Raw genomic sequence first — 24,954 nt, 5'->3', positions numbered from 1 at the left:
CAGGGCGGCATTTAGGTGTCTAAAATATGGAACGTTATAATGTGAAGTAGTAACCCATGTGTACCCAAGTTACTTCAGCATTCCAGTTTAGTATATGAGAAGATGTAGATTTTGCTGGTAACACCAGCATTTACTGCTCTTCCCTATTGTCCTTGAAAAGGTAGTGGTGAGCTACCTTCCTGAATTACTGCAACACTTCTTGTTACTGTACTTCTGCAGTTTGATTAGATTTTGTTTCAACATGCTAGTCATTTGATGCACTTGAATGTCTTGGTAGGCCATTTCATAAAGTAGTTAAAGAAACAAACCAATAAGCCTTCATAGGTGCTTTAGAAAAATGATGGGCGATCTCATTGAAACCTGTTGAACACTGAAAGGCCTCATTTAAGTAGCTGTGTTTCCTATAGTGGGGGAGTCTAGAACCAGAAGGCACTGCCTCAGAATAGAGAGACGTCTGCTTAGAATGGAGGTGAGGAGGAATTTCTTTAGCTAAAGTGTTGTGAGTCCGTGCAATTCATTGCCACAGGCAGCTGTGGAGGACAGGTCATTGGTATACTTAATGCAGAGGTTGATAGGTTCTTGATTAGTCAGGACGTGAAAGGTTGCAGGGAGAAGGCAAGAGAATGGGGTTGAGAGGGAAATGGATCAGCCATGATGAAATGGCAGAACAGATTCAATGGGCTGAAAGGCTTAATTCTGCTTCTGTGTCTTATGATCTTATGATCTTTAAGCTACAGCACATCTAAGGAACACATACAAAATACTGTAGGAACTCAACAGGCCAGGCAGCATCTATGGAAAAAAGTACAGTCAACGTTTCAGCCTGCAACATCGACTGTACTTTTTTTGCTGCCTGGCCTGCTGAGTTCCTCCGGCATTTTGTGTGTGTTGTTCGGATTTCCAGCAACTGCAAGATTTTGTCCAGCACATCTAAAGGTTTATTTACATTGCAACACCCTTAGTATAATTTACCTCTTAAGTTTAACTCCTAAAGCAGATTGATATTCTATGAAACTTCTACACTGTTGAGTTTTCAAAACTCATGACACTGCTTTCCAAAAGAGTCACAATGTAAGCACAGACATTACTAGACAAGGAACAAAATATGCATAAATGAATAATACAAATCATATTACTCTGTGCCTGGAGTTCCAATCAAGTCAGGCTCATGAATTTTCTTACATGAGGGGCACAAATAAATTGAATAGGATTTAACATCAATGTAGCAGTTCCATGATTCCCACTACTAACATTAGTTGAACTCTAATTAACCAAATTAGCTGAATTTATGTACCCCAGCTGCTTTAATGGGATTTGACTTCACATCTGTCTAAAAATTGGAGATGCCAGAAATCCAAAATAAAAGCAGAAAATACAGCAAATCAGGGAGCAACTGTAGGTGAGAAACAGTCGATGTTTTAAGTTGAAGGCCCTTCCTTCGAATTCATGTTTCTGGATTGTTAAATGAATGAATTCTTAATTCTCTGAATTAAGAGTTCATTAATATAATCACTGCACAGATATTCCCCAAAACAATTCAATGGAATACATATGAAATCTAAAACTGATTTGGCACCATATTGGAGTGTATTTTGATACCCCAATGTATTCCAATAATAGGATAATGAAACATTAATCCCTTCTTCATTCTTTATTACAGCAAACTCAATTTCACTCTTGAGTAAATGTTGAGAAACATGTTATTAACCTCGAATGAAAATAATCGAATAAAGATCATGTTTTTTCTTAATTGCAGAAAATACTGTATAAACGAGTCAAGTAAATTCTCCATTGCATTAAGGCAGACCTTGCTTGGGGCTGTAGAATTCTTTATGAAGAGAAAAATATGAAATTATTCTACTCTTACTTCTGTTGAAGGAAGCACACCAACTTTGTGCTGTTCCCTGGCTAAATATTACCGCAGGGGTTGAATTTTGTAGGTAGCCTGTGTTATATGAAGCAAATTTGCAGTGAATGCTAGTAGACCTTGTTGAATCAATCAGGGGATTGCACTGCAGTCTTACTTGAGTAGGTGCAAAGATGGTGAGATGTCTCATTTGTGCCAGGATTCTGGAAGGTCTTTGTGAATACATTCCAGGAAAAGGACTGCTGTACTGGTCAAACACAGGAGTGAGGATTCAATAATAGTTGTAGTACCACAGGAAAATCACATTGCCGATGACATTATCAGTCAAAGTTAATGAACATCTGCAAAAGCCATAGCCCAGCAATTGTACCACCAGCCTCACACACAGCCTTGCAACAGTACGCTACCACTTACTATCTAACAATTTTTATTCAGAATGATATAGGTTCTGAACCCTCATGAAAATTAAGGCTTCTCTTAATTTATATTAATGATTATTGGGCATCATTTAGTCATCCCTCAATGCCATGAAAGGACTTGTGCAGGTACTTTCTTTACCTGCTTGTGTAGTTGCAGGTTATGTTTCCTTTATTATGAACAGGAAGTTTGGATAAGCTCTTGCCATCCTTTTCAGACATAAACACTGTGTCAATGCTGTATTCAGCAAATGTTCAGGTTAGTCGATGGAGAAAACACCACAACTAGTTACTTTTATGATGAATGAATTATAACCTCATTACTTTCAGGTATTAATCAGAGGCAAGTAGAGAGCATTCTTCAAAGACTTTGCAGCCTACTGCTCTTCTTGTAATTTAAAAATTTGTGGATGGTGAATAGCCTTGAGGCTCAATTCACTTGTGCAGTAACTGAAGCTTCTAATTTGTAGCAAAAGTAACAAATGCCTAGTTGAAGAGGTTTATGATCAATAGTGATTTCTAGGTTGTCACCAATGGGGAACTGAATAATGATAATGCAGCTCAATTACAATGTGAATATGGGAATTTATATTGATGGGCATGAGCCTGGCACAGTTAGAACTTCCTGCTTAGCTCTGCCATTCTGAATGCCAGAAAGATGGTCCTACAGTTGAGCTTAAACTGCTTCGTCCCTGAATGCTTTTTCAGCGGAGTTTGACTCTCGACCAGCACTGCTCAGTAATCAGATTAGCCAAACTGGTTCTGTTCCCATCAAGACGTACAAAAAAGCTGGATGAACTCAGCAGGTCGGGCAGCTTTTTTGTACGTCTTGATTTGACTACAGCATCTGCAGTGCACTTTGTGGTTCTGTTTCCAGTCACTCTGGAGTACTGGCAGAATCAGTATTCAGTCACCCACTTTTGATAGAAAAATGTAAAAAACTCCTCAACCAGGAGGGCTCCAAAATACTGTACATTTCCACTGATTTTGCTGAAACTCAGTCTCTATAAATAGCATAGGTATGTGGCTGCCCTTGTTCTTCAGACCCAGTCACCTACAAATGGTCTATTCTGTCCATATTCAAGTAGGCATAAGCCAAAACTAATGTCAAATAGACATTGTATGATGGCCATGTACTGTACTTCAGGCATAGATATATGATCTGCATGGAACCACACAATCCAATTATCTACTTCACCAATCAAGAATTATCCATTTCACCAACTGCAATCAGTTTTGTCGAAATACAAAACCATTGTTTTATTTTCAAACTCAGTCTCTTACAATAATCCATAGTGGCTCTGAGGTGCATTCTGGATTAATAAAGATTAATAAGGTACTGCATCACCTTTCTGTGCTGATTTATAGCACATTAATGCTTGTTCTCGCTCAGGTGCAAGGGAACTCTGAACTAAACACCGAGGTAAACCGTGGTCAATGAAAACAGGATCGCAGTAAGATTAACCGTTTACTGTTCACTCTTCCACATTAACGTATGGTGAAAACTGTTGATAAAACAATACAAAATGTATACAGTATTTGTTCCCTTCTTGATAACACATTTACATCGTAAATACTTGCAAAAGTAAAACTACAACAACTACATTACGTTAAAGTGCAGCATACAGTCAGAATCCACCTACGCCATTGACTGTTTTAAATACACTTCAACACAAACTATCCGCAACTCTTTAACGAAAACATAAACCTTATCAACCGTCATTACTTTTAACAGAATCAGTGTTAACATTTTTAATTCAACACATCGATTATCTCATGAACTTACGGCGTTGCTTCACTGATGTTTCTAGTGCATAGAAAGAAACTTTTCTTGCGCTGATCCTGCACATGTGAGCCCCCTCCTTCCCGTTTCTCCAAACCGGTATTTTCCCACAAGACGCGGCGAAACCGGGTGTGATGTCATCGTATGCTGCGATATATCACAGACAATGAATTTACTTTAAACAATCTTAACTTTAACTAGAAAATGATAACAAATGAATTACTAAAGCAAAAATATTATAAACTAAACAAATGCCATAAAGGCAACACAGCTTTGTATAACAAAATGATAGGAATGTGAAAATTTAGATGAATGATGAAGTAAGTTATTTTATGATAAGTCTTTTTTTGTATTTCATTCAAATTAAAAGGATAAATATTACTGCCATTGTAAGCAATAGATACTATATGTGATTGTGAAGATGCTGAATTACATTTATTTACAAAGTTGTTACATTTATGCATGTTTTAAACCAGCTGTCTACATGTTATTTAAACAAGGACAGTACAATATGGAGAGCAAGCTGTTGCCCATGTAACAGGCTCCCCTTCTTCATGCACCTGATGAATCCAAAGGAACGGCAGGGACCGATACAGAATCACACCAACAGCACCACAATCTGCATCGAACTCCATGTCAGATAGCAGCTCCGAATTTTTCCATGGGGTTTCCTCCCAAAGCCTTCCCCATGCATGGCTATTCCCTCAGGGAGTGGAGGTTTCGGATCAGATTTTTCCTTCTCCTAGATGAGCTGCCAAACTGATGCGCCAAGCTGATGCGCCCAATCTGCCCGAAGCAACTGGTATTAAGGCACCAGTAACTTGTCTTTGCGTCTTTTCCTGTCAGGAGAAATGGTTCCGCTGGGCTTAATAGCTAAGCCACACGTGAATGTCAGGAGCTGGACTTGGTTATCAGAGTCTATTTGAGGCATACACCATTGGGAGCATTTAATAGGTGGTGGGAGCTTATCCTCACTGCCACTCATGGCTATAACAGCCTTAAGGAAACAAATATTAAGATATTACAGCATATTTGCAAAAATGGTAACTTGAGTCCTAAACTTAAATAGTGAAAATTAATGGCAATAAAGACATTGTAACTAGCATATAGGTAATATATGCTTGTTGTGTAACTATAATTTTTTCTGGCCAGTACAAACATCAAAGGTGGTGACAAATCAGCATACAGGAGGGAGATTGAAAATCTGGCTGAGTGGTGCCACAACAACAACCTCTCACTCAATGTCAGCAAGACCAAAGAGCTAATTATTGACTACAGAAAGAAGAAGCCAGAGATACATGAGCCTGACCACATGAGGGGATCAGAGATGGAGAGTGTCCACAAATTAAAATTCCTTGGTGTTATCATTTCAGAGGTTCTATCCTGTGTCCAGCATGTAAGTGCCATTATATAGAAGGCACAGGTTCACCTCTGCTTTCTTAGAAGTTTGTAAGAATTTAGCATGTTATCTAAAACTTTGACAAACTTTTATAGATTTGCGGACAAGAGTATACTGAACTGGTTGCATCATGGCCTGGTATAGAAACACTAATGCCTTTGAACAGAAAATACTACAAAAAATAATGGATAAGGCTCAGTCCATCATGGGTAAAGCCCTCTAGTCTACTGAACACATCTACAAGGAGCACTGTCGCAGAAAAGCAGCATTCATCAGCAAGGACCCCCTGGCTGGGCTATCTTCTTGCTGCTGCCATCAGGAATAAGGTACAGAAGCCTCAGAACCCGCACCACCAGGTTCAGGAACAATCATTAACTCTCAACCATCAGGCTCTTGAAGCAGAAGGGATAGTAGTACTCAGTTCACTCACCCCAACACTGTACTGTGCCCATAATCTATGGATTCATGTCTAAGCACTCTCCATCTCATGCTCTGAATATTTATTGCTTTTTCATTATCACTATTTTGGGGGTTTTTTGTATTACACTGTTTGTTGTCTTTTGCACATTGGTTGTTTGTCCATCCTATTGTGTACAGTTTTTCACTGACTCTATTGTATTTCTTTGTATTTACTGCAAAAGGCTTGCAGGAAAATGAATCTCAGGGTAGTATATGGTGGTGTATTATGTACTTTGATAATAAATTTACTTCGATCTTTGGATATTAGACCTCAGTTGGGCAGTAGTCAACAAGAAAAATTGGTTTAAAAAAAATGTCACTTGCTGGTAACAGACCAAACCTGCTCATGTTTCTATTTGAAAAAGTGAGACGGAACATTCAGAATGTTGTTGCACAACCTCTGCATTTCTGCCAGGCTAGACTGGAATCCCAGCAATAATATCAACTGAGCAACAAAGATGAGAATTTATTATTTGATTTCTAATGCACCACAGTCAATATTTCATACCATGAACATCACACAATTTAATTCATTGTCCAATTTGTCTTCTTTCATAACCCTTGCTTTAAATTCACCTTATTGGATTTGTTGTATACATATCTTTTCATATGAAAACTAAAGATGCAAAAAAAATCTTCACTTAAAATGAAGAACAACTAAATAAATGTCTTTGTAAAGGGTTATTTGCATTAATTTCCATATAATTCATGTTTTAGAAGTTTTAAGAACTACATTTTCTGCAATGTCTATAGCATGAGTCAGATCAATCTTTTTCAGCAACTTAACTGAAGAGTTTAATGGGAGCTTTGCCCAAGGGAATAGGCATCTGATATAAAATAGAGGGAAAAAGATATATCAGAACAACTTTTTAAATAATAGCTGAAAGGGAAATGGGATGTGGATACAAAATTTCATTGCATAGAAACTACCTTCTGCCTCCTTTAATGACATTTCAATTTGAAAATTGCATCTGATACTTGTCAATTATTTGTGTAAGAAGTTGCACTTAACATAAATACCTGCACGATTTATGGCCACTGGAACTATGCCCAGTGTTCAGGATGGGATATGGATCAGCATCCAACAGGGCTTTGACAGCTATACTGAACACAAACTTCATTCAAAGCCCTCTCTTAGATTAGTGCTGGTGTTTTAATCCACTAATGGTGCCATGAAATCTTCAACATTTATCTGAATTCATGAACCAAGTTGAAAGAACATTGGTTTAATATGCCATATGACAAATAGCATCTTCGGTAGTGCTTCTTCAGTTTTGCATTTAACTCAGGTTAGAATCACAAGCAGGTCTTACGTTTGCAGCTTCAGAATCAAAATTGAGGGGTGCCTAATCATTAGTTGTGCTACAAACATAACTACAATTTAAAGATGTGTAATCTGCATAATATGATCAACTTAAAATAAAGTGGCCAGCATCACTATGCTTGGCAACCCAGAAAACTCTGATATATAAATAGCAATTGTAGAGAATCAGCAATCATACCTCTTAAATGGAATTAAAATGATATTGAAAATAAGACAAAGGAATGGAAAGAGGCCGGAATTGTACATTTATCAGGGCATTGTTTTTATCCCTACAATAGTTATTTATATTAAACATGGAAACTGAAATAAAGAACTTTTTTAAAGAGACTCATGGAATGATGAAACAATCATTTCTTTTTTCACAGTGCATCTGGCAAGTCAAACCAATATGGACAAGTCAGACATGTTCATATAATGCAATGAGGGCAGAAAATCTGAATTTTAATAGCAACAACAGAAAATAATTCTGAAACCAGCAAAGTCAAAATTATAATTGATTCTCTAACAAATAAGAGAGAAAGCAAGCAGAAAGAAGCAGAACATTTTTTTTAAATCTTGGAAGAAACAAGTGAAGAAGTTAAGTAAGGTTGAGATTCAAATGAAGGAGTTAAATATTATGTCATAAGGAGGCCGAGAAATGTAAGGCATATTACTGCTGATGAATATTTAATCATGGTTCTGCCTGACTCAAATGTAATTAAATCCAATATTCCCTATTCATTTTTAACTATACTGCACAAATGGTAAAGCAATGTCTGCCTTAGTATACATTCTCTGATATGGGACTTGGCTCTCTTTTCAATCTTTTCCACGGGCTTTTCTCCATTTCAAAAATATTGCTGCCAACTTAAGTGTACCTGTACTGTATTTCCTTCATGGAATGCTCTATTGGCCTCCTTTTTTCCTGGAACTTTGCTTTCAACTCATGCCCAAAAGCTCACCAGGGAATTAACAACTTTTGGGACATATTGCAAGTTATTTCAGCTGACAACTAAAGAGAAGGTGAGTGCATGCATGTGTGCATTGGACCATTGTGTTCATAAGAGGGCATGTCTTCGAAACAAGGTGCATAAACATAATAATAAAGAAACTAATGAATACATACAAGCTCGAGCCAGATACTGTGGTTACAAAATGAATCGGGTATTTTTTCCACTGCCCTAATATTAGGGTTTAGATAAGCTCTTCCAGTGTGGTTCTGGAAATAATCTTCTGCTAGGAGATACCTCACAGTTCATTGGTTCATGTAGCAGTGCAGGGCTCCCCACTCATGTGACCAGCTGCACTAAAATTGAAGCAAGGGATGGCAAAGTAGCATAGTGGTTAGAATGATGTTATCACAGCACCAGCGACCAGGGTTCAATGCCAGCCACTGTCTGAACAGAGTTTGTATGTTCTCCCTGTGACTGTGGAAACCCGTAAAGGTTAGTGGGTTAATTCTTGTCTTGTCCATACTGCACCAACTGCTGCCACTGGACTATAAATGTGCAGGAACAGTGCATGGTTAAGTGCCTTGCTCAAGGAAACAAACACTGCCTCTGCTGAGGCTTGAACTAACAACCTTCAAGTTACCAGCCCAAAGCCTTAACCACTTGGCCTCATGCCAACACTGGTCATCTTTGGACAGCACAAACTCATTGGGCTGGAAAGGCTTGTTACCTTGCTGTATCTCTAAATAGTTTTTTAAACTGATAGCAAGTGAGATGAGCACAAACTTTCTAAATTACTTGAGATATATTTAAAACAATCTGAAAAATATATTTGAAGTTAAATTACTAGATTTAAAATACATTTTAAAACCATTAAAAACATTGAAAATTGTTTAACTAAATCAAATAATCATCTTTACATTTCCCCCACCAGCCACTTCTCCTTTTCACTTCTATGGGTGCTCTGCACTTAGTCCTGTTAATCTGACTCAGGTTCAGCAGAAAAAATTCCCAGTATTAGAGCAGGGATACTCAAGTTTATGCCACAGTCTCTTCTCAGTAATAGGCTTGACACAGATATTCACCTGTTGATCTTGACCTGAATGTATTCAGGTAACAAGCATGTTACCTTTTTTATTTTAGGAGCTCAAGTTAATAACATGAATCAACAGGACCTCTTGCTTCTATGTGTTCTAATTCACAGAGAAGCTCGCTGGAGCATTCATTATAGTGTTACAAATGTTGTTCTGTTCCTGTGGTTTACTGAAGTGTGATAATGTAATGTAAAGCTCTGTGCTGGTTTTGACGAGCAAGTCAGGGTAATAATAAGTCAAGTAAATAAATTCAGAGGATTTCATGCCAAAAGAAACCTTATCCTCTGCTTTCAGTTGCTAGGCAGTATACAATCTCAGAACAACACAACATAAGGTAGGGGACAACCCAGAGCAGTTTGATTACTTCGAGGAAGGAATGTAATAAGCATGAACTCTGATTATTACCCTTTCCATCTTAGTCCTTAAAGGGAGTTCTGACAATTCTGAAATAACAAACATGAAGATGGGGGTGATTACTTTCTTTCTCATAAATAAACAGCAGAATTGAACTAGAATGGTAATGTAAGTGTTCTGACACACCTAAAATAAATTCCTGTCATAAATTATGGCTTACACAAAGCAGAACAACTGCTATAAGGAGGAAGCAATGATTGTAATAAGTTTCCTAATAGTTTGCCGAACACTCTTAGGGTTAATGGGAATCTATTCTCTGACCTATGGGAGGAACAGTTTGTTGCGAATTCTACACTTCAGCACAGAGTGCTGTGTGAAACAGAATCAAAATCAAGTGATTATTACTGATATATGCCCAAAGATATGTTATTTACAGGCAGCAGTACAGTGCAGGACATTAAAAACTACTATAAGTTACAATAAGAAATAAAATAAATGAATAGTGCAAAAGAGCAGTAGTGAGATAATGTTCGTGGGTTCACGGACTGTTCAAAAATCTGATGGTGAAGGGGAAGAGCTTGAGTATTGCATCTTCAGGCACCTGTACATTCTCCTTGATGGTAGAAGTGAGAAGAGGGCATGTCCAGATTTTGAGGGTTTTTATTGATGAATGCTACATTCTTGAGGCACTGCCTTTTGAAGATGTCCTTGATAATGTGATGGCTGAGTCAACAACCCTCTGCAGCCTCTTTCAATCCTGTGCACTGGGGCCTCCATACCAGATACTGATGCAACCAGTCAGAATGCTTTCCATGGTACATCTGTAGAAATTTGCTCATCGTGGGTGACATAACAAATCTCCTCAAACTGCTACTGAAGTATAGCACTTCTTCATGATTGCATCAAAGCATTGGGATCAAGAGAGATCCTCTGAGATGTTGAAAACTAGAAATTTGAAGTTGTGCATCCTTTCTATCGCTGACCCCTCAAAGAGGACTGGTGTGTGTTCTCTTGACTTCTTCTTCCTGGTCCACAACCAATTCCTTGGTCATACTGGCACTGAATGCAATGTTGCTGTCGCGACACCAGTCAATTAGCCAATCGATCCCTCTCCTGTACGCTTCCTTGGTGTCATCCCAGATCTCCGTCAACAACAATGGTGTTATCAGTAAATATCTAGACAGCTATTAAGCTGTGCCTTGCCACACAGTCAAGAGCAGTGGACAAAGCGTGGATTGTTGAGTTGTGCCTGTGTTGATTGTCAGTGAAGAGGAGGTGACACCACCTCTCTGCAAGTGAAGCCTTTGAGCAGCCAAGGATCCCACCACCAATAGTTGGCAAGTTTGTTAGACATTAATGCTACATTTATGTTGTTTTATTATTCTGCATGATTAGCACTAAGATCTGTTTTGCACACTCAGGAATACATGGCTTTCCATTCCAGATCAACAAACATTCTTAAGGAAATGTGTCCAGACATTCTGGGCACAATTATCCTCAGTATGGTAGCATCAGATGTGCATCTAATTATATCATAATGTCATGGCTTGCCATTTGACAGAATTTGGAGCTCTTGTAAAGAGCTGTCTACCTTCATCATTCACACAAAAAAAAACAGGAGCATATTCTGGTGAGATTAGAAGAGAGATTACAATTAAAGGGTCTACATGGTGAATTCAAACTGGTCCATCTCCCAACCTCACTTCTCAAAATGATTGAATAGGTTGGGCTCATTTCTCTTGAGAAGACTGACATATGACATTGTTCCTGACCATAATTACACTATAGGAAAGAGACAAGTCAATTTGTGCAGTCTCACAAACAGAAATAGAGAAATGCACACAAAATGCTGGAGGAACTCAGCCAGCCAAGCAGCATCTATGGAGAAAAAGTACAGTCGAAGTTTCAGGCCAAGACCCTTCGGCAGGACTGGAGAGAAAAAAGATAGGGAGTAGATTTAAAAGGGGTGGAGGGGACAAGGAAACACAAGGTGATAGGTGAAACCTGAAGGGGGAGGGATGAAGTAAAGAGCTGGGAAGTTGATTGGTGAAAGAGATACACTTTCACATGCTCTAGATCTTTTCAATGATTTTAAGTTCCTTGACATCCATCATCTTATTTTCACTATGGATGTCCAGTCCCTATACACCTCCGCCCCCTACAAGGAAGGCCTCAAAGTTCTCCATTTCCTTCTGGACACCAGACGCAACCAGTTCCCCTCCACCACTACTCTCCTCCATCTAGCGGAACTTGTTCTTACTATTAATCATATCTCCTTTGGCTCCTCCCGCTTCCTTCAAACAAAAGGTGCAGCCATGGGCACTTGCACGGGACCCAGCTATGCCTGCCTGTTTGTCGGCTACGTGAAACAGTCTATGTTCCAAGCTAACACTGGCGACTGTCCCATACTTTTCCTACGCTAGATCGACAACTGCATTGGTGCTGCTTCCTGAACCCATGCAAAGCTTGTTGATTTCATCAACTTTGTCTCCAACTCCCACGCCACCCTCAAATTTACCTGGTCCATTTCTGACACCTCTCTCCCCTTTCTCCATCTCACTGTCACTATTTCTGGAGACAGCTTATCTACTGATGTCTATTATAAACATATGGACTCTCACAGCTACCTGGACTATACTTCTTCCCACCCTGTTACTTGTAAAAACGCCCTCCCTTTCTTTCAATTCCTCCATCTCTGCCACATCTGCTCACAGGTTGAGGCTTTTCATTCCGGAATGAAGGAGATGCCCTCCTTTTTCAAAGAAAGAGGCATCCCTTCCTCCACCGGCAATGCTGGCCTCAGCCACATCTCTTCCATTTCACACATGTCTGGTCTTCCACCAGCCTCCACATCCAGCACACAATTCTCCAGACCTTCTGCCATCTCCAACGGGATCCCACCACCAAACACATCTTCCCCCACCTCCCACCTTTCTACTTTCTGCAGGGATCACTCCCTACACAACTCCCTTGTCCATTCGTCCCTCCCTATTGATCTCTGTCCTGGCACTTATCCTTGCAAGTGGAAGAAGTGCTACACCTGCCCCTACACCTCCTCCCTGGTCACTACCATTCAGGGCCCTAAACAGTCCTTCCAGTTGAGGTGACACTTCACCTGTGAGCCTGTTGGGGTCATATACTGTGTCCGGTGCTCCAGGTGTGGCCAGTATACCAAAGAGACCCGAGGGAGATAGGGAGACCACTTCGCCGAGCACCTATGCTCCATCTGCCAGAAAATGTGGAACCTCCCAGTGGCCACCCATTTTAATTCCACTTCCTATTTCCATTCTGACATGCCAATCCATGGCCTCCTCTACTGTCATGATGAGGCCACACTCGAGTTAGAGGAACAAAATATTCTGTCAGGGTTTCTCCAACCTGATAGCATGAACATCAATTTCTCGAACGTCTGGTAATGCCCCTCCCCTTCACCATTCCCCATCCCTTTTTCCCTCCCTCATCTTATGTCCTTGCCTGCCCATCGCCTCCCTCTGGTGCTCCTCCCACCTTTTCTTTCTTCCATGGCCTTCTCTCCTCTCCTATCAGACTCCCCCCTTCTCCAGCCCTGTATCTCTTTCACCAAACAACTTCTCAGCTCTTAACTTCATCCTTCCCCTGCCCGGTTTCATCTATCACCTTGTGTTTCTTTCTCCTGTCCCCCCAATTTTTAAATCTACTCCACATCTTCTTTTCTCCAGTCTTGCCAAAGGATCTCAGCCTGAAATGTCGACTGTAATTTTTTTCATAGATGCTGCCTGGCCTACTGGGTTCTTCCAGCATTTTGTGTGTGTTGCTCAGATTTCCAGCATCTGCAGATTTTCTCTTGTTTGTGAAAAATAGAGCAATTATAATATGTTTTGATTAAGATTCAGATTTTGTCCATCAAAACATACAAGGAAATGCCTAGTTTGCGTTAACAACCAACACACCCAAGACGTAGAGGGGGCAGCCCGCAGGTGTTGCTACACATTCTAGCGCCAACATAACATGCCCACCATGCTTGGCAGAACAATGCAGAACACAACAAAATGGAGTGTAACAAGCAACAAACCAGCAAATGCAGAACAAGCCCCTTTCCTCCCTCCCAACCATTCATTCAACCACCCACGCCAATACACAGTTCACTAGCCCCAGGACAGGCCAACTTCTTTGGCTTCCAGTCTCCACTGGACCTGCAAATTTACAGACACTGGGCCTTCGACTTCCCCAGCAGACTCAGAGAGTCATAGACTCGGGACTCTGGTCATCAGGCCTCAACTTCTGGACTTGCAATCAATCTTCAGGCTTTGATCTGGACTTGTAATCGACCTTTCAGCTTCAATCACCAATACCGCCCAAGACTCGCCAATGAGGAATGCCTAACTCTAGACCTGGAACTCTAGTCTCACCAATGGTGGGATCTGAACACTAGACTTTGAACTCCAGTCCTGCTAATTCACGTGCCTGATGGGTCACCAGCTTTCATGCCTCCTCCCTGCTTAGAGCTTCCATCTCAGAATCCACTTATAACTCACTAACCTTGGGGACTACTAGCCCTCAGCCAAGCTGGTCTGCCGGCCTGGCGTCTGACAATGGATATCTTTCATCACATGTCTACATCACTGGCCTTTGAATGCAAAGCGCAGCCTGACCTCTAACTTAAGTATGCCGATGATACTAAGGTAGGAGGTGTTGTGGATAATGAGGTGGATTTTCAAAGCTTGCAGGGAGATTTATGCCAGTTAGAAGAATGGGCTGAACGTTGGCAGATGGAGTTTAATGCTGAGAAGTGTGAGGTTCTACATTTTGGCAGGAATAATCCAAATAGAACATACAGAGTAAATGGTGGGCATTGAGGAATGCAGAGGAACAGAGAGATCTAGGAATAACTGTGCATAGTTCCCTGAAAGTGGAGTCTCATGTAGATAGGGTGGTGAAGAGGGCTTTTGGAACGCTGGCCTTTATAAATCAAAGCATTGAATACAGAAGTTGGGATGTAATGCTAAAGTTGTACAAGGCATTGGTAAGGCCAAATTTGGAATATTGTGTGCAGTTCTGGTCACCGAATTATAGGAAAGATATCAATAAATTAGAGAGAGTGCAGAGACGATTTACTAGGATGTTACCTGGGTTTCAGCAATTAAGTTACAGAGAAAGGTTGAACAAGTTAGGTCTCTATTTATTGAAGCGTAGAAGGTTGAGGGGGGATTTGATCGAGCTATTTAAAATTTTGAGAGGGATAGATAGAGTTGACGTGAACAGGCTGTTTCCATTGAGAGTAGGGGAGATTCAAACTAGAGGACATGATTTGAGAGTTAGGGGGCAGAAGTTTAAGCGAAACACGAGGGGGTATTTCTTTACTCAAAGAGTGATAGCTGTGTGGAATGAGCTTCCTGTAGAAGTAGTAGAGGACAGTTCAGTTGTGTCATTTAAGGTAAAATTGGATAGGTATTTGGACAGGAAAGGAGTGGAGGGTTATGGGCTGAGTGCGGGTAGGTGGGACTAGGTGAGATTAAGGGTTCGGCACGGACTAGGAGGGCCAAGATGGCCTGTTTCCGTGCTGTGATTGTTACATGTTATATGTTATATGATTGTTATATGTTATATGTCCTTGCCTTTAAATCCTAACTTCACTTCAAACTCCCCTTTCTGTTCCCAAAACCATCTCTACAAACCTAAAAACACAACTAAGTCTGAGCTGCGACCTCAAAAGAGACCACATCTCAGTGCTATCTTGATCAGAAGTGTTCAATTCCACATTTGTGATGTTGGTCAAGGGATGCATATTAACCAGAAAGCTGGGGTTAACTCACCAGTAATTCAAAATAATGCCATTATATATGTCTGCCTGAAATAACAAACAAGTAACGCAAACATGAAGAAATCTGCAGATGCTGGAAATCCAAGCAACACACACAAAATGCTGGTGGAATGCAGCAGGCCAGGCAGGACTCTGACAAAGGTCTTGGCCCGAAACGTCGACTGTACTTCTTCCTATAGATGCTGCCTGGCCTGCTGTGTTCCACCAGCATTTTGTGTGTGTTGCTTTAACACACAAGTAAATTTGAGCTCATTCCAAACCTTACTGGCCATATTCAGTTTGCCCTGTTCCATTCAACCTTTGTCCTATACTTGCAAATTTTTGTTGCTTCAAGTTAATCAATCTTTCAGTTCTAAAAATTCTCATCTTTGTTTACAACTTGCTTCTGTCCTCACTTACTACTTTGTGTAAAATCTCCCCCAGTTCTACAATTTCTTAAATATCTACTCTCTCCCAATTCATCACTTTTGCACTGTTGGGTCCAACTGTTTAACTGTTCCTTGACTTGCAGCTTATCAATTAATTGTCTGCTGTTTAGTGTGTTTCCTCGTGGTCACAGTATGTACATGCAGTTGTTCAGAGTGTACTTCAGTGGTTACATTCTATGATTCTGGAAAGGTCTGGAAGCTTCTCTGGTGCTGTGTTATTTGAAGAAATGTGTTCTGATTAGCTGACTCTTATCTGCAAATCTGAATGAAATGTTTCTTATCTATCTGTACAACAAAGAGCTGACTATGCAGTGGCACCACCTTCTTTCTGCTTCTATCTCCCTTCACTTAGTAGACCTCTATCACTGTCCTTGTTCAACTTTCTTTGTTCTATTAACACTTAATAGAACAATGGTGAAGCAATCTTGTCCTTCCTTCCTGACTTCCAAAAGAATCTTGAATTTAAAACTGTTATGCTTGGTAACTTCAAAACATGGGAGTCCGAAGAATGCAGATGTAGCTTCGAGTTTACTTTAAGCAAAGTGCACACATATCACATGGTAGTGTGATGACATATGCAATTAGAATGTATTTACATATAACCTGTCATTAATTATTTAAATGCAATATATAGATATATTCAGAAATAGATAGATAAATATAGAAATATTAAATACACAACAAAGAATTCAGAATTCAACAGCACATTCTTGTTTTTAATTTCTCCAATATCTGCTGCTGTTCCTTCATTCTCTGTTTAATCTGCCAAAACATTTCCCTCAGATTTTGTTTGTTAATGTTCTTATAGAGTATTTTATATTAAAGATGCAATGCAAGAAAGTTAATGCCCTTAGATGCCTTAGCAAAGGACTATAAATCATTGATTATGAATTTATTTGCTCATTATTTTCTCCATGTTTGCCTGTTGTTTAACTTCTTTAAAATATCACCTCTGCAGGAATCTAACTAAATCTTGTTTTTGGTTTTACCCACCTGTGATTTGCAGTATAATTCTATCAATAATACAATGACTGGTGGTATAGTTCATTATCTTGAAGTAAATTGAAGGTAGGTGACATTCATATTCATTCATTGCTGTAAATATGTTTATAGATGCAAATAAATTTAATTACAATTCACACCAAAACCCCAGCTTTGTTTGGCTCTTTTCTTTCTGTCCACCAGGTGGCAAAGTAGATTCACAAACTTTAAAAAGAAGAGAAAATATTGTCAATGCTGAAAGTTTTAAATGAAAATAAAATCATATTATAATCTCAACATTTTCCTCATCTGTGCAGCTTCTTTATTGTTTCTCTCAGCAATATGGCTCCTTTTCCTTTGCTACAAAAATTAAAATACTCTAGACTCTGTAGTTAATTCAGATCAAGCAAACTGCCATCTACATCTTCTATCACCTGGGATCCAAGGAATATTCTACCATCTGACTATTTTATCTTCCAAGAGGACCACAAACATGTTATGGTTTGGAGGCTTGTGTGCCTCAATGATCTGGAGAGCTATACTGGCTGGAGTCCACACTTTATGCTTTGGCTCTTGGTAGGATTACCCATGTAAAGCAGGTCAAAGGGTAAAGTAGCTGCTTCTCCTGCCGCGTTCTGTGCGCCATGCCTTCCGCCATGATATCCCTGTCCCAGTTGTTGCCACAACTCGGAGATTCTCTCTGCACCGCCTGCAATGGACCTGTCCGATGCTTTATCCTCCGCAAGATCCACTCTTTCAATAGCTAGTTCCTCGCCGCTCAGCAACAAAAGATCCTTCTACATTTGAGTGTAACAGGATTTCTGAGTCTCCACCCAGGGCTTGCATGACTGACAGTAGTGAAAACCGAGAGAAAGCTACTGACACGATGAAGGAAGCACAGAACACCACCTAAGATGGAAGACCTTCATTGCTGCCGTAAATGCCAGTGGCACAACTGGTGCAAGTAAGATTATTTTATACAACTAAAGTTACTTAAAGATCAACTAGCAATGCAAAATGAAAAAGATCTAGACTAACCTCTAAACAAACCAGCACCAGAAAAGTAAAGTATAGATAAAATAGCTATGATTAAATGTGCCCAACACACACAAAATGCTGGAGGAGTTCAGCAGGCCAGGCAGCATCAATGGAAAGGAGTATAGTCTGTGTTTCGGACCGAGACCCTTCAGCAGGACAATCTTATTGAAGAGTCTTGGCCCAAAACGTCGACTGTACACTTTTCCATAGATGCTGCCTGGCCTGCTGAGTTCCTCCAGCAATTTGAGTGCGTTGCTTGGATCTCCAGCATCTGCAGATTTTCTCTTGTTTATGATTAACTGTGCATCTTCTTCTGAGGTCTGAACACCTCCTAAAGCACAATGTTCTCTCATCTTTTCCCATTATCATGTCATGTCCCTTTCCCCATTATTTTTGAAGCATCTTGCTGACAGTCAGTATTCATGTTCTTTATCCTCTGATCTCTCTAATCCTATCTCCATATTGGCATTTGTCTTACATCTCACTCCTACTTCCTGCTTTTCTTTTGAAAAAAATAGAAACCCTCTATTCTCCCATCAAGTTCTTAGGAACAATTGCTGACCCAAACCTTCAACTGATTTCTCTTTCCACAGATGCTGCTTTGATGGGTTGAATTCCTCCAGCAGTTCTGTTTTTGTATCAGGTTTATACATCTGTAGTTTTATTTGTCTCCAGTACTGCTGATATCTCTGAATGGTCTATAGCCCAATTAACATTTGTGAAGGCATCTTTAGCTGAGATAATTTCTCATTAATGTGTTTCCCTTTTTACAGCATATTTGACTGCTTCTTACATCTCCTATCTGGCAATGTTCCTTATACCGACCCTAGATTGAACCATAGGTCCTGACCCTTCCTAGTTATCTCACTCAGTCAAATGATTCAGGTGGTATAATGTGTGGATTATAAAGAACTTCAGTTCCCAGTGGGCATTGTGAGGGGTTCACCCAGAACTGGAAGCTACCATGGTGACGGGTTGAGTGCGCACAGGGTTAAGCAGCAGTTCAGCAATAAAATGCCCTCATGTAAACCCATGCAAAGTTTGTCTTCATTAAGAACAAACATAACATGGTGTCAGAAGACTGCGTGAGCTCTAAGCAGGGAGTGTAAATGATTACCATGCACAACTGAAATAAGTGCTTGACATGACATGGAATGTCAATTTGAAATTAAATCAAGAAAAATAGGAGTTTGGGCTTAAGACACTGATCTTTGTAGATGTCATATCTGAAGAGGAAGTGAAGCCTCACTCAAAAAAGGTGTCAGCCTTTGAAAACATGGAGAGGCACTAAAACAAAGAGAAGATGAGATGTTTCTTGGTAATGATGACTTAACTGGCTAAGTTTAGCCCTCGCCTGTAAACTGTGTCAGCACCGCTTAGGTCACCCCATGAGCAGCAAAATGAATGGATTTGGTCTCATGAGCAAGAAGATTGTTTCTAGATGCTGAAAAGAGTCATAATAAAGTTTTATGCTGAAAAGTCAATGCTAAAGTTTTTGATCTGGAAAGGTGTACTAGGATCTCGGCTGATGCATTCCAGCATGGTCTTTGGACAGCACTACTGCAACAGCCTGATGACACATGGCAACCTGCAGCCTATGCATCAAAGGCTTTAACAAGCATGGAAACCAACTACACACAGAAGGAGCTTCTGGCCACCACATACACATGTGAAAGGTTCCATCAGTACATCTATGGACAAGCTTTTGAAGTGGAGACAGACCATAAAACACTGGTCTCAATTATGTCCAAACTACTGAATGACTGTCCCATGAGGATACAGCACACATTTATAAAGTTGCAGAAAGATGATGTGAAAATGATCTACACACCAAGAAAATATATGTTTGCTGCTGATACACTGCCTCAAGCAGTCAACAAGAAAGAAAAGAGTGATCGAGAGGTTAATTCAAATATACAGGCCTCAGGGGTTCATGGGTGTTCAGAAATCTAATGGCAGAAGGGAAGAAGCTGTTAATAAAATGATGAGTGTGGATCATTAGGCATCTGTACCTACTCAAGTGGTAGAAATGAGAAGAGAGCATGCCCTCTATGGTGAGGGTTCTTAATGATGATGATGCCTTTTTTTAGGCACCATATTTTGAAGATGTCTTCAGTGGTGAGTAGGTTCATGCTATGATAGGGATGGCTGAGTCTACAACCTTCTGCAGCTTGTTTTGATCCTGTGTGGTGGCCCTCCATACCAGGCATGAATCAACCAGTTGGAATGCTCTCCACGGAACATCTGTGAACATTTGCGGGAGTCTTTGGTGACATTCTAAATTTCCTTGAACTCTATTGAAGTATAGCCACTGGCATGCTTTTTCAGGTTTATGTCAATGTGTTGGGTTGAGGATCAAACCTCTGAAATGTTGACACCCAGGAACTTGAAGCTGCTCACCCTTTTCACTGTGCGCATTCTTCCATCATCCCTTTCAGGAAGTCCACAATTAATTCCTCTGTCTTTTCTGATGTTGAGTGCAAGATTGTTGTTGTAACACCACTCAACCATCCAGTCTGTCTCACTCCTGTACGCCTCCTCATCGCCACCTGAGATTCTACCAACAACAGTGGTGTAATCGGTTAATGTATCAGATGTGCCTATCCACAGTCATGACTGTAGAAAGAGTAGAGCAGTGGGTTAAGCCTACATCCTTGAGGTGCACCAGTAATGATTGTCAATGCTTTATTTAACAGTGATGCGATGTGCTGCAGGAAAATTATAGGTTGCCCAGTAATGCTACTCAAAAATAGAAGGAGCATATATACTTTATTTCAGCAGTTAGCATATACACTTCAAACGTAAAGCATTGTGCCTCATGATTTCATAATATTGTCAATTATCAACAAATTAAAGTTATATTGAAGAAAACCAAATAGCCCATCATCACTATGGTGATATTGTGAGAAAAATAACTTTATAGTTTTTGTTTGTGGCCCTGGAGAATACAACACAGTAAAGGTCCTCTCAGGTAACTTTTATATGATCTCAACTACAATATAAGCGGCTTCCTATCGACCTACATTTCTAGTCTTCTCAGAGTATTTTACTCCTTGATTAGCTTTCCTTTTAGCCTATTTTTTTTCTAAAATACAATCTTTCCTCAAAATTAAGTTGACCAAACTTAGCAACATCTTTGTAAATCTCTTTCATTCCATCCCTTGTGCATCATATCTTCCCTGTTGACCAGATCAGTATCACTACTCCAGCTGTAACCAAGCCAGCATTTTGAAAATTCCTAGCAAAATCTCACTCCTCTGTTATCTCTGTCAATGAAAGTGAGTTAACCATACATTAGTGGGCAAAAGTTTTAGGCACATATATGTAGTTAGGGTGCCTAAGACCTTTATACAATACTGTATGTCAATTGTATTATCTTTCCTACCTTATTACCTCCCCAATATCCTTGTCCCTAAACCCAAACCTGACCTTCAACTCTCCTCTCATTATCACTTCCCCAACATTCTTGTCCTTAAACCTAAACTTGACTCCTACCTTACCACTCTGTTCCCTAACTCTCCTCATCACCTCCCTAATGTCCTTTTCCCTAAATCTAAACCTGATTCCGACTTCTCCTCTCTCACCTAAGTCACCTTATCACTTCCCCAACATCCTTAACCCAAACAAGATCTCTAACTCTCTTCTCCTCTCCTCAGTTCCACTCCAACATCCTAGTCCCTAAACCCAAACTTGACCACTAACTCCTCTCTATCTCCAAAACAATCTCTACAAACTTTAAAAACAACTATCAGCCACAACCTCAACAGAGACCGCAGCTCAACACTAACTGTCAATGATGCTGAGTTGTCGAAATGTCAATTGAATTTTTTTTCTACCTTGTCATCTTCCTTCATGCATATATTTCTGTATGCTCTCCAAACTTAAATCAAGATATGTCAAAACCAATTAGTTGAGGCAAAGCTTGTCTTGAGTAACACAACTAGTTATGTCTTGCAACTAGTGAATGGGTTTTGAAGCAGAAGACAAGTTATTCATTGCAGGATATTCAGCCTCTGACCACCTCATGTAGCCACAATATTTGAATAGTTATTCTGGATGAGTTTCTGGTCTAAGGCGGTTCAGGTTGTTGACAGTAAAAATACCTAGAGTGCTTAATATTAGGGGTAATAAAGTACAATGCAAGAAGAATAAATCACATGGGATAGATAGTTTGAAGTAAGTATATTTTCATGCTGGGTATATTATGTGTAAATACAATGAACTTAGAGCATAGATTAGTACATGGAACTATGATGTGGAGGCCATTAGAGAGATTTGATTGAGAGTGGAACAGGAATGGGTGCTTAATGTTCAAGGGTTTCAATGTTATAGAAAAGACTGAAAGAGAGGTAAAAGAGGAATGGAAGTTGCACTTCTAATCAGGGACAATATCATACCTGCATTCCACTGAGACTCTGTGGGCAGAACTCAAAAGTAGGATGGATGCAATCACTCTGATGAGATTGTATGACACACTACCCAAAAGCCACCAAGACATTGAGGTACAGAGATGCAGACAGATTAAGGAAAGGTGCACAAACAATAGGATTTTTGCCATGGGGGACTTCAACTTCCCAAATATAAATTGAGACCTTCTGACTGCAAGAGGCTTAGACAGGGAAGAATTTGTTAGGTGCATCCAGGAGAGTTTCTTAAATCAACTGTATATAGTCCATCAAGAGGAGGAGCTGTATTAGACCTGGAGTTGGTAATGAATCGGGCCAAGTGACCAACTTTTGAGTCGGTGAGCAGATAGGGAATTGTGGCTACATCCCCTTAAGTTTTAAGATAGCTATAGATAAGGATAAGTATGTACTTTGTGGAAGAGTAAATTACAAGAGCATTAGGCAGGAACTAGGGGGAGAGTTAACTGAGATCAAATGCTTTTGGGCAAGTCCACACCTGACATGTGGAGGGTGTTTAAAGACCAGCTGGACAGAGTATGGGCCAGGTATGTTCCAGCAGAAGGAAGGACAAGAACAGCAAGATAAGAGAATGTTGGATGTCAAGAGAAGTAATGAATTTAGTTAAGAAGAAGAGGGAAAATAAGTAAAGCACACACTGATCCTTACAGAGGGAGCAGAAGTGGAGAGAGTGAGCAATTTCAAGTTCATGGGTGTTAATATCTTTGCGGACCTAACCTGGTCCCAGTATACAGAAGCAGCTATAAAGAAGGCAAGAACAGTGGCTATATTTTATGGGGAGTTTAAGGAGATTTGGAATGTCACCTAAAACACTCAAAAATCTCTACAGATGTCCTATGGAGAGCATTCTGACTGGCTGCATCAATGTTTAGAATGGGGAGGGGCAGGGGGAATGCTACTGCACAGAACTTAAATAAGCTGCACAGAGTTGAAAAACAACTCAGCTCCTTCATAGGTATCCGTAGTAGTATCCAAGACTTTTTCAAGGAGTGAAGACTCAAAATGGTGCTGTCCATCATTAAGGACCCCTACCACCCGGGACATGCCCTCTTCTCAATGTTAGCATTGGGAAGGGAGTACAGAAGCCCAAAGGCACACACCTGGTGACTCAGGTGACAGCTTCTTTCCCCCTGTCATCTGATTTCTGAATGGACGTAGAACCCATGAACACTACCTCACTACTTCTTTATTTCTGTTTTTGCACTACTTATTTAATTTAACTATTTGATACTCATATACTTACTGTAATTCACAGGTTTTTTTCCTATATTATCATATATTGCATTGTACTGCTGCCACAAAGTTAACAAATTTCACAATATACACCAATGATATTAGACTGATTCTCATTCTGAGTTTAGGACACTAGAATCAAATAGAACCTTTGAGAATTATAAGGAAGCCAGAAAGGAACTCAGAAATGGAATTGGGAAAGCTAGGAGAGCCATGAAAGGTCCTTGGCAATAAGATTAAAGAAAATCCCAAGGTATTCCATACATACAGTAAATCAAGAGTAAGAGGATAACTAGGGAGAGGGTAGGAACACCTAAGGCATTTGCTTTTATGCAAAGGATGTGGGTGAGGACCTTAGTGAGTACTTTACATCAGTATTTACCAAGGAGAAGGACATGGAGGATAGAGAGATCAGTTTTGAGCGTATTGATATGCTGGAGTATTCGAGGTAAAGAAGGAAGTAGTGTTGGTTCTCTTAAAGAGCATCAAAATGGATAAGTTCCCAGGGCCTGATGGGATATAACCCAGGATACTGAGAGAGGCAAGAGAAGAAATCACTAGGGCCTTGGCCAATATCTTTATCTCCTCTCTAGCCACAGGCAATGTCCAGTTAGATTGGCAAGTAGCTAATGTTATTCCATTATTCAAGAAGGGAACCAAGGATAATCCTGCAAACTATAGACTGGCGAGTCTCATGTCAATAGTAGGGAAGATACTAGAGAGAATTCTTAGCGATAAGATTTATGAGCATTTAGAAAAGCATGGCCAAATTAGTGAGAGCCAGTACGAGTTTGTATAGGGCAAGTCGGGTCTTACTAACTTAATTAAGTTTTTTGACAAGGTGATGAGTGTGACTGATGAATGTAGAGCTGTGGATGTTGTCTACATGGATTTTAGTAAGGTAGCTGACAAGGTCCTTCATAGGAGGCTCAACCTGAAGATTAACATGCATGGTATCCATAATGAATTGTTTGGTGGATTCAGAACTGGCTTGCCCATGAAAAACAGAGGGTAATAATCAAAGGGACTTATTCTAGCTGGATAACTGCATTGGAATCGGTTGTTCTTTATGTTTTTAATAATTAAATTAATGAGATTTTAGCAAGACTGAACTTGGAGTTTTACTAAAATATAATTTGTATTTTTTCAATATGTGGTATTAGGCTCCACCTACTGGTAGCAAAGTGATATAACAGTTACATAACGGGTTAATCATTTTTCATTTTTTATTGGCTAAGTGTTAAATATGCTGTACCTGTGTGTCTTCTAATTGGCCCTTCCTTATCTCAGGAATTTGGCCTTTCTCAGCATAAAAGTGTTTGTTTCTGCAAAAATCAACGTCTGACTTTGTCTCAGGTTTATTTCTTTGTTCTGTAGTTTCATGTGCTCTGTGCTTGTTTTTTGTTTAAACTTTCAATAAATTAT

General features: G+C 39.9%; 1 long non-coding RNA gene across 1 annotated transcript in view; it reads right to left on the bottom strand.

The window, feature by feature from the left end:
* The window catches only part of LOC132398626 (uncharacterized), a 61,612-nt gene that overhangs the window by 19,343 nt on the left and 17,315 nt on the right, over positions 1-24,954 (bottom strand). The window contains exon 2 of the long non-coding RNA XR_009513727.1: positions 4,070-4,213. This is a non-coding gene — a long non-coding RNA (uncharacterized LOC132398626). The remainder of the gene's footprint in view (positions 1-4,069; positions 4,214-24,954) is intronic.

The sequence above is a fragment of the Hypanus sabinus genome, chromosome 8, assembly GCF_030144855.1.
Source record: "Hypanus sabinus isolate sHypSab1 chromosome 8, sHypSab1.hap1, whole genome shotgun sequence".
Taxonomy (NCBI): domain Eukaryota; kingdom Metazoa; phylum Chordata; class Chondrichthyes; order Myliobatiformes; family Dasyatidae; genus Hypanus; species Hypanus sabinus.
Note: the sequence above shows the minus strand (reverse complement) of the source record. Positions and strands in the feature narration are given on the sequence as shown.